The sequence below is a fragment of the Hyla sarda genome, unplaced genomic scaffold (assembly GCF_029499605.1).
Source record: "Hyla sarda isolate aHylSar1 unplaced genomic scaffold, aHylSar1.hap1 scaffold_711, whole genome shotgun sequence".
NCBI lineage: Eukaryota > Metazoa > Chordata > Amphibia > Anura > Hylidae > Hyla > Hyla sarda.
The window spans coordinates 170,247-180,833 of record NW_026610731.1 but is presented as its reverse complement, the minus strand read 5'-3'; the positions used below and the strand labels follow the sequence as shown (position 1 = coordinate 180,833).

General features: G+C 45.8%; 4 non-coding genes across 4 annotated transcripts; all 4 read right to left on the bottom strand.

Annotated features, from left to right (window-relative positions):
- Window positions 1-1,487: 1,487 nt before the first annotated feature.
- On the bottom strand, window positions 1,488-1,678 carry LOC130344272 (U2 spliceosomal RNA). Its single transcript, XR_008883236.1, has one exon. It is a non-coding gene; the product is annotated as a U2 spliceosomal RNA (small nuclear RNA).
- A 2,093-nt stretch (window positions 1,679-3,771) lies between these two features.
- On the bottom strand, window positions 3,772-3,962 carry LOC130344271 (U2 spliceosomal RNA). Its single transcript, XR_008883235.1, has one exon. It is a non-coding gene; the product is annotated as a U2 spliceosomal RNA (small nuclear RNA).
- A 2,084-nt stretch (window positions 3,963-6,046) lies between these two features.
- Window positions 6,047-6,237, bottom strand: LOC130344270 (U2 spliceosomal RNA). Its single transcript, XR_008883234.1, has one exon. It is a non-coding gene; the product is annotated as a U2 spliceosomal RNA (small nuclear RNA).
- Window positions 6,238-8,317: 2,080 nt separating this feature from the next.
- On the bottom strand, window positions 8,318-8,508 carry LOC130344268 (U2 spliceosomal RNA). Its single transcript, XR_008883232.1, has one exon. It is a non-coding gene; the product is annotated as a U2 spliceosomal RNA (small nuclear RNA).
- Between the last annotated feature and the right edge of the window lie 2,079 nt (window positions 8,509-10,587).

Below are 10,587 nucleotides of genomic sequence, written 5' to 3'. Positions count from 1 at the left end.
GCCTGTGGAAGTGAGTGACATCATAGCACTGTAGTCTGAGGGTTGTAGATGGATGCAACAATCTCCTGTTGCTTCTATGAAGGCCATAATAGACGACATCACCAAACAGCTCCATAGTCACATACACAGCAAAGGAGAGATGTTGTTTACACCTAGTGATGTCAGTGGTATTGAGTGACATCACAGCACAGTGCTAAGGCTCCTGGGCCTGGACACAGCAGCGGCTGCAATATCTCAACGGAGAATACGTTTATATATATGTGTGTGTGTGCGCGTATATATATATATATATATATATATATATATATATATATATATATATTCTCCGCCGAAATCACTTTTAAACCCATTTCCACCTTTTTTTCCCTTCTCTTCCTCTTACTTTTTTTTCACGTTTTTTTACGTTTTTCTCCTTTTCGCCTCTTTTCTGGGCGTATTATTCTTCTTTTTCTTCTTTTTTTTCGTCTAATGCATACCCCATCAGTGCAGCAATGCTTATTCAATACCGCCAGCAGATGGAGACACTGGGGGATAATTTTCTAAGGATTTATACTGATTTTTCCTGTCTGAATTTGTCGCACAGAAAGTTGCAGGCCAAATATGTGTGACATTTCTGCGACTTTAGCTTCTAGAGCATTTTTACAACATTATACATAGGTGCTGAATACATAAAAAGCGACTGTTCAGCGACAGACAAGTCGCATCGGCTGAAAGTAGGCCAGAATGTCAGTCCATGTTGGAGCAGGTTTAGATACAGTCTAAAGCATAGATCTCAAAGTCTGTGCACAGAATTTAGCAAGGGCCTCGCACCTTCTGATGCATCAGGTAGGTGCACAATAGCATAGCCTAACCCTCTGTACTTTGGTCTATATTGATGCGGGACATAGACAGCCAGCTGATGACCAATCCATTAGTGCAATGGATGGCTGGAAGCATTTGTCTTTGCCTTTGCAATACCACAGAAGCAATGCATGGTCAATGTACAGCAATGACACACCTGTGTGAACAGCCAGGAGACCCCCCCCCCCCCATGTTATGTTACATAGTTACATAGTTAGTACGGTCGAAAAAAGACATATGTCCATCAAGTTCAACCAGGGAATTAAGGGGTAGGGGTGTGGCGCGATATTGGGGAAGGGATGAGATTTTATATTTCTTCATAAGCATTAATCTTATTTTGTCAATTAGGAACATTCAGCACCCACCCGCTATCAAGGCAGCTGCCTATCATGTCATGCCCTACCTGCACAGGTGTGCTGGCTACTCAAATGATCCAATTAAGGAGGCCATTTAGTCAGCAGCAGCAGAAGTCCTGTGCCTGGACGCTCCAACAGCGGCCAGACACAAGCAGAAGCAGAAGCAGCAGCAGCACCACCTTTTGTTTTTTGGCTGCAGCAGCAGCAGCAAGGCCCACAGGGCTGGCTAGCTGGCTAGCCAGCAAGCAGGTAGCAATGAAAGTAGGAATCTTTCTTTTTAACCCTGTAAGGGGGTGGTGCACTGTACCCGAAGATACTGCCATATCGGGTCAATGCATAGGGCGACGGAAGCAAGCTTCGAAATCGGCCCCCGTTCTCAAAAATCCATTTAATATATGGTCCCCAGATAGGGGACGTATCAGATATTAAACTGATAAGAACAGATACTACACTTGATCTTAGCCAAAAGGCCGAGAAGCGATAACCGTGAAAGGGGCGGGCCCAACAAGGTCCCCTTCATGGGCACTATCACTGCTTGCTGTCAGGGAGGCTGCCAGACAATTTTCCATGCACACTCTGGGCTGGGGGGCAGTCAACCACCAGTACACACAGCAGAACCTAAACCCATACCATTATTGCTAAGTAGCAAGACAGGGGCCCATTGCACTCCCACGGGGCCTTTTTAAATGCAATCCATAACCCGGATTTGCCAGGAACCCTTCTTACTCCTCCTACTTGCATGTGACACTGGGCTTAGGATCTGCATAGGAAACACACACACAAGCACACACCTACCTTTGTTGCCTGCAGATGCCTCCTTGGCTGTCCCCAAACGGTATCAAACCAACACCCACGGGAAGCTGTAAGCATAGAGGACATGCCTGCACCCCATTGGACTTACCTGTGTGGGTTAAACCCGGGTTATTTGACAACCTATGGCGGTGATGGTTCTGCTCAGGCAGAGCAGTGCTGATGCTCCTCATAAAGCTGTCGCTGCTGTGAAGGTTCTAGGTGACATCACAAATCCCTATGGTTACATACACAACAAAGCTGGGTTGTTGTTGTTTACACTCTGCAAGGCCTGTGGAAGTGAGTGACATCATAGCACTGTAGTTCTGAGGGTTCTAGATGGATGCAACAATCTCCTGTTGCTTCTATGAAGGCCATAATAGACGACATCACCAAACAGCTCCATAGTCACATACACAGCAAAGGAGAGATGTTGTTTACACCTAGTGATGTCAGTGGTATTGAGTGACATCACAGCACAGTGCTAAGGCTCCTGGGCCTGGACACAGCAGCGGCTGCAATATCTCAACGGAGAATACGTTTATATATATGTGTGTGTGTGCGCGTATATATATATATATATATATATATATATATATATATATATATATATTTCTCCGCCGAAATCACTTTTAAACCCATTTCCACCTTTTTTTCCCTTCTCTTCCTCTTACTTTTTTTTCACGTTTTTTTACGTTTTTCTCCTTTTCGCCTCTTTTCTGGGCGTATTATTCTTCTTTTTCTTCTTTTTTTTCGTCTAATGCATACCCCATCAGTGCAGCAATGCTTATTCAATACCGCCAGCAGATGGAGACACTGGGGGATAATTTTCTAAGGATTTATACTGATTTTTCCTGTCTGAATTTGTCGCACAGAAAGTTGCAGGCCAAATATGTGTGACATTTCTGCGACTTTAGCTTCTAGAGCATTTTTACAACATTATACATAGGTGCTGAATACATAAAAAGCGACTGTTCAGCGACAGACAAGTCGCATCGGCTGAAAGTAGGCCAGAATGTCAGTCCATGTTGGAGCAGGTTTAGATACAGTCTAAAGCATAGATCTCAAAGTCTGTGCACAGAATTTAGCAAGGGCCTCGCACCTTCTGATGCATCAGGTAGGTGCACAATAGCATAGCCTAACCCTCTGTACTTTGGTCTATATTGATGCGGGACATAGACAGCCAGCTGATGACCAATCCATTAGTGCAATGGATGGCTGGAAGCATTTGTCTTTGCCTTTGCAATACCACAGAAGCAATGCATGGTCAATGTACAGCAATGACACACCTGTGTGAACAGCCAGGAGACCCCCCCCCCCCCCCCCATGTTATGTTACATAGTTACATAGTTAGTACGGTCGAAAAAAGACATATGTCCATCAAGTTCAACCAGGGAATTAAGGGGTAGGGGTGTGGCGCGATATTGGGGAAGGGATGAGATTTTATATTTCTTCATAAGCATTAATCTTATTTTGTCAATTAGGAACATTCAGCACCCACCCGCTATCAAGGCAGCTGCCTATCATGTCATGCCCTACCTGCACAGGTGTGCTGGCTACTCAAATGATCCAATTAAGGAGGCCATTTAGTCAGCAGCAGCAGAAGTCCTGTGCCTGGACGCTCCAACAGCGGCCAGACACAAGCAGAAGCAGAAGCAGCAGCAGCACCACCTTTTGTTTTTTGGCTGCAGCAGCAGCAGCAGCAAGGCCCACAGGGCTGGCTAGCTGGCTAGCCAGCAAGCAGGTAGCAATGAAAGTAGGAATCTTTCTTTTTAACCCTGTAAGGGGGTGGTGCACTGTACCCGAAGATACTGCCATATCGGGTCAATGCATAGGGCGACGGAAGCAAGCTTCGAAATCGGCCCCCGTTCTCAAAAATCCATTTAATATATGGTCCCCAGATAGGGGACGTATCAGATATTAAACTGATAAGAACAGATACTACACTTGATCTTAGCCAAAAGGCCGAGAAGCGATAACCGTGAAAGGGGCGGGCCCAACAAGGTCCCCTTCATGGGCACTATCACTGCTTGCTGTCAGGGAGGCTGCCAGACAATTTTCCATGCACACTCTGGGCTGGGGGGCAGTCAACCACCAGTACACACAGCAGAACCTAAACCCATACCATTATTGCTAAGCAGCAAGACAGGGGCCCATTGCACTCCCACGGGGCCTTTTTAAATGCAATCCATAACCCGGATTTGCCAGGAACCCTTCTTACTCCTCCTACTTGCATGTGACACTGGGCTTAGGATCTGCATAGGAAACACACACACAAGCACACACCTACCTTTGTTGCCTGCAGATGCCTCCTTGGCTGTCCCCAAACGGTATCAAACCAACACCCACGGGAAGCTGTAAGCATAGAGGACATGCCTGCACCCCATTGGACTTACCTGTGTGGGTTAAACCCGGGTTATTTGACAACCTATGGCGGTGATGGTTCTGCTCAGGCAGAGCAGTGCTGATGCTCCTCATAAAGCTGTCGCTGCTGTGAAGGTTCTAGGTGACATCACAAATCCCTATGGTTACATACACAACAAAGCTGGGTTGTTGTTGTTTACACTCTGCAAGGCCTGTGGAAGTGAGTGACATCATAGCACTGTAGTTCTGAGGGTTGTAGATGGATGCAACAATCTCCTGTTGCTTCTATGAAGGCCATAATAGACGACATCACCAAACAGCTCCATAGTCACATACACAGCAAAGGAGAGATGTTGTTTACACCTAGTGATGTCAGTGGTATTGAGTGACATCACAGCACAGTGCTAAGGCTCCTGGGCCTGGACACAGCAGCGGCTGCAATATCTCAACGGAGAATACGTTTATATATATGTGTGTGTGTGCGCGTATATATATATATATATATATATATATATATATATATATATATTTCTCCGCCGAAATCACTTTTAAACCCATTTCCACCTTTTTTTCCCTTCTCTTCCTCTTACTTTTTTTTCACGTTTTTTTACGTTTTTCTCCTTTTCGCCTCTTTTCTGGGCGTATTATTCTTCTTTTTCTTCTTTTTTTTCGTCTAATGCATACCCCATCAGTGCAGCAATGCTTATTCAATACCGCCAGCAGATGGAGACACTGGGGGATAATTTTCTAAGGATTTATACTGATTTTTCCTGTCTGAATTTGTCGCACAGAAAGTTGCAGGCCAAATATGTGTCACATTTCTGCGACTTTAGCTTCTAGAGCATTTTTACAACATTATACATAGGTGCTGAATACATAAAAAGCGACTGTTCAGCGACAGACAAGTCGCATCGGCTGAAAGTAGGCCAGAATGTCAGTCCATGTTGGAGCAGGTTTAGATACAGTCTAAAGCATAGATCTCAAAGTCTGTGCACAGAATTTAGCAAGGGCCTCGCACCTTCTGATGCATCAGGTAGGTGCACAATAGCATAGCCTAACCCTCTGTACTTTGGTCTATATTGATGCGGGACATAGACAGCCAGCTGATGACCAATCCATTAGTGCAATGGATGGCTGGAAGCATTTGTCTTTGCCTTTGCAATACCACAGAAGCAATGCATGGTCAATGTACAGCAATGACACACCTGTGTGAACAGCCAGGAGACCCCCCCCCCCCATGTTATGTTACATAGTTACATAGTTAGTACGGTCGAAAAAAGACATATGTCCATCAAGTTCAACCAGGGAATTAAGGGGTAGGGGTGTGGCGCGATATTGGGGAAGGGATGAGATTTTATATTTCTTCATAAGCATTAATCTTATTTTGTCAATTAGGAACATTCAGCACCCACCCGCTATCAAGGCAGCTGCCTATCATGTCATGCCCTACCTGCACAGGTGTGCTGGCTACTCAAATGATCCAATTAAGGAGGCCATTTAGTCAGCAGCAGCAGAAGTCCTGTGCCTGGACGCTCCAACAGCGGCCAGACACAAGCAGAAGCAGAAGCAGCAGCAGCACCACCTTTTGTTTTTTGGCTGCAGCAGCAGCAGCAGCAAGGCCCACAGGGCTGGCTAGCTGGCTAGCCAGCAAGCAGGTAGCAATGAAAGTAGGAATCTTTCTTTTTAACCCTGTAAGGGGGTGGTGCACTGTACCCGAAGATACTGCCATATCGGGTCAATGCATAGGGCGACGGAAGCAAGCTTCGAAATCGGCCCCCGTTCTCAAAAATCCATTTAATATATGGTCCCCAGATAGGGGACGTATCAGATATTAAACTGATAAGAACAGATACTACACTTGATCTTAGCCAAAAGGCCGAGAAGCGATAACCGTGAAAGGGGCGGGCCCAACAAGGTCCCCTTCATGGGCACTATCACTGCTTGCTGTCAGGGAGGCTGCCAGACAATTTTCCATGCACACTCTGGGCTGGGGGGCAGTCAACCACCAGTACACACAGCAGAACCTAAACCCATACCATTATTGCTAAGCAGCAAGACAGGGGCCCATTGCACTCCCACGGGGCCTTTTTAAATGCAATCCATAACCCGGATTTGCCAGGAACCCTTCTTACTCCTCCTACTTGCATGTGACACTGGGCTTAGGATCTGCATAGGAAACACACACACAAGCACACACCTACCTTTGTTGCCTGCAGATGCCTCCTTGGCTGTCCCCAAACGGTATCAAACCAACACCCACGGGAAGCTGTAAGCATAGAGGACATGCCTGCACCCCATTGGACTTACCTGTGTGGGTTAAACCCGGGTTATTTGACAACCTATGGCGGTGATGGTTCTGCTCAGGCAGAGCAGTGCTGATGCTCCTCATAAAGCTGTCGCTGCTGTGAAGGTTCTAGGTGACATCACAAATCCCTATGGTTACATACACAACAAAGCTGGGTTGTTGTTGTTTACACTCTGCAAGGCCTGTGGAAGTGAGTGACATCATAGCACTGTAGTTCTGAGGGTTCTAGATGGATGCAACAATCTCCTGTTGCTTCTATGAAGGCCATAATAGACGACATCACCAAACAGCTCCATAGTCACATACACAGCAAAGGAGAGATGTTGTTTACACCTAGTGATGTCAGTGGTATTGAGTGACATCACAGCACAGTGCTAAGGCTCCTGGGCCTGGACACAGCAGCGGCTGCAATATCTCAACGGAGAATACGTTTATATATATGTGTGTGTGTGCGCGTATATATATATATATATATATATATATATATATATATATTTCTCCGCCGAAATCACTTTTAAACCCATTTCCACCTTTTTTTCCCTTCTCTTCCTCTTACTTTTTTTTCACGTTTTTTTACGTTTTTCTCCTTTTCGCCTCTTTTCTGGGCGTATTATTCTTCTTTTTCTTCTTTTTTTTCGTCTAATGCATACCCCATCAGTGCAGCAATGCTTATTCAATACCGCCAGCAGATGGAGACACTGGGGGATAATTTTCTAAGGATTTATACTGATTTTTCCTGTCTGAATTTGTCGCACAGAAAGTTGCAGGCCAAATATGTGTGACATTTCTGCGACTTTAGCTTCTAGAGCATTTTTACAACATTATACATAGGTGCTGAATACATAAAAAGCGACTGTTCAGCGACAGACAAGTCGCATCGGCTGAAAGTAGGCCAGAATGTCAGTCCATGTTGGAGCAGGTTTAGATACAGTCTAAAGCATAGATCTCAAAGTCTGTGCACAGAATTTAGCAAGGGCCTCGCACCTTCTGATGCATCAGGTAGGTGCACAATAGCATAGCCTAACCCTCTGTACTTTGGTCTATATTGATGCGGGACATAGACAGCCAGCTGATGACCAATCCATTAGTGCAATGGATGGCTGGAAGCATTTGTCTTTGCCTTTGCAATACCACAGAAGCAATGCATGGTCAATGTACAGCAATGACACACCTGTGTGAACAGCCAGGAGACCCCCCCCCCCCATGTTATGTTACATAGTTACATAGTTAGTACGGTCGAAAAAAGACATATGTCCATCAAGTTCAACCAGGGAATTAAGGGGTAGGGGTGTGGCGCGATATTGGGGAAGGGATGAGATTTTATATTTCTTCATAAGCATTAATCTTATTTTGTCAATTAGGAACATTCAGCACCCACCCGCTATCAAGGCAGCTGCCTATCATGTCATGCCCTACCTGCACAGGTGTGCTGGCTACTCAAATGATCCAATTAAGGAGGCCATTTAGTCAGCAGCAGCAGAAGTCCTGTGCCTGGACGCTCCAACAGCGGCCAGACACAAGCAGAAGCAGAAGCAGCAGCAGCACCACCTTTTGTTTTTTGGCTGCAGCAGCAGCAGCAGCAAGGCCCACAGGGCTGGCTAGCTGGCTAGCCAGCAAGCAGGTAGCAATGAAAGTAGGAATCTTTCTTTTTAACCCTGTAAGGGGGTGGTGCACTGTACCCGAAGATACTGCCATATCGGGTCAATGCATAGGGCGACGGAAGCAAGCTTCGAAATCGGCCCCCGTTCTCAAAAATCCATTTAATATATGGTCCCCAGATAGGGGACGTATCAGATATTAAACTGATAAGAACAGATACTACACTTGATCTTAGCCAAAAGGCCGAGAAGCGATAACCGTGAAAGGGGCGGGCCCAACAAGGTCCCCTTCATGGGCACTATCACTGCTTGCTGTCAGGGAGGCTGCCAGACAATTTTCCATGCACACTCTGGGCTGGGGGGCAGTCAACCACCAGTACACACAGCAGAACCTAAACCCATACCATTATTGCTAAGCAGCAAGACAGGGGCCCATTGCACTCCCACGGGGCCTTTTTAAATGCAATCCATAACCCGGATTTGCCAGGAACCCTTCTTACTCCTCCTACTTGCATGTGACACTGGGCTTAGGATCTGCATAGGAAACACACACACAAGCACACACCTACCTTTGTTGCCTGCAGATGCCTCCTTGGCTGTCCCCAAACGGTATCAAACCAACACCCACGGGAAGCTGTAAGCATAGAGGACATGCCTGCACCCCATTGGACTTACCTGTGTGGGTTAAACCCGGGTTATTTGACAACCTATGGCGGTGATGGTTCTGCTCAGGCAGAGCAGTGCTGATGCTCCTCATAAAGCTGTCGCTGCTGTGAAGGTTCTAGGTGACATCACAAATCCCTATGGTTACATACACAACAAAGCTGGGTTGTTGTTGTTTACACTCTGCAAGGCCTGTGGAAGTGAGTGACATCATAGCACTGTAGTTCTGAGGGTTCTAGATGGATGCAACAATCTCCTGTTGCTTCTATGAAGGCCATAATAGACGACATCACCAAACAGCTCCATAGTCACATACACAGCAAAGGAGAGATGTTGTTTACACCTAGTGATGTCAGTGGTATTGAGTGACATCACAGCACAGTGCTAAGGCTCCTGGGCCTGGACACAGCAGCGGCTGCAATATCTCAACGGAGAATACGTTTATATATATGTGTGTGTGTGCGCGTATATATATATATATATATATATATATATATATATATATTTCTCCGCCGAAATCACTTTTAAACCCATTTCCACCTTTTTTTCCCTTCTCTTCCTCTTACTTTTTTTTCACGTTTTTTTACGTTTTTCTCCTTTTCGCCTCTTTTCTGGGCGTATTATTCTTCTTTTTCTTCTTTTTTTTCGTCTAATGCATACCCCATCAGTGCAGCAATGCTTATTCAATACCGCCAGCAGATGGAGACACTGGGGGATAATTTTCTAAGGATTTATACTGATTTTTCCTGTCTGAATTTGTCGCACAGAAAGTTGCAGGCCAAATATGTGTGACATTTCTGCGACTTTAGCTTCTAGAGCATTTTTACAACATTATACATAGGTGCTGAATACATAAAAAGCGACTGTTCAGCGACAGACAAGTCGCATCGGCTGAAAGTAGGCCAGAATGTCAGTCCATGTTGGAGCAGGTTTAGATACAGTCTAAAGCATAGATCTCAAAGTCTGTGCACAGAATTTAGCAAGGGCCTCGCACCTTCTGATGCATCAGGTAGGTGCACAATAGCATAGCCTAACCCTCTGTACTTTGGTCTATATTGATGCGGGACATAGACAGCCAGCTGATGACCAATCCATTAGTGCAATGGATGGCTGGAAGCATTTGTCTTTGCCTTTGCAATACCACAGAAGCAATGCATGGTCAATGTACAGCAATGACACACCTGTGTGAACAGCCAGGAGACCCCCCCCCCCATGTTATGTTACATAGTTACATAGTTAGTACGGTCGAAAAAAGACATATGTCCATCAAGTTCAACCAGGGAATTAAGGGGTAGGGGTGTGGCGCGATATTGGGGAAGGGATGAGATTTTATATTTCTTCATAAGCATTAATCTTATTTTGTCAATTAGGAACATTCAGCACCCACCCGCTATCAAGGCAGCTGCCTATCATGTCATGCCCTACCTGCACAGGTGTGCTGGCTACTCAAATGATCCAATTAAGGAGGCCATTTAGTCAGCAGCAGCAGAAGTCCTGTGCCTGGACGCTCCAACAGCGGCCAGACACAAGCAGAAGCAGAAGCAGCAGCAGCACCACCTTTTGTTTTTTGGCTGCAGCAGCAGCAGCAGCAAGGCCCACAGGGCTGGCTAGCTGGCTAGCCAGCAAGCAGGTAGCAATGAAAGTAGGAATCTTTCTTTTTAACCCTGTAAGG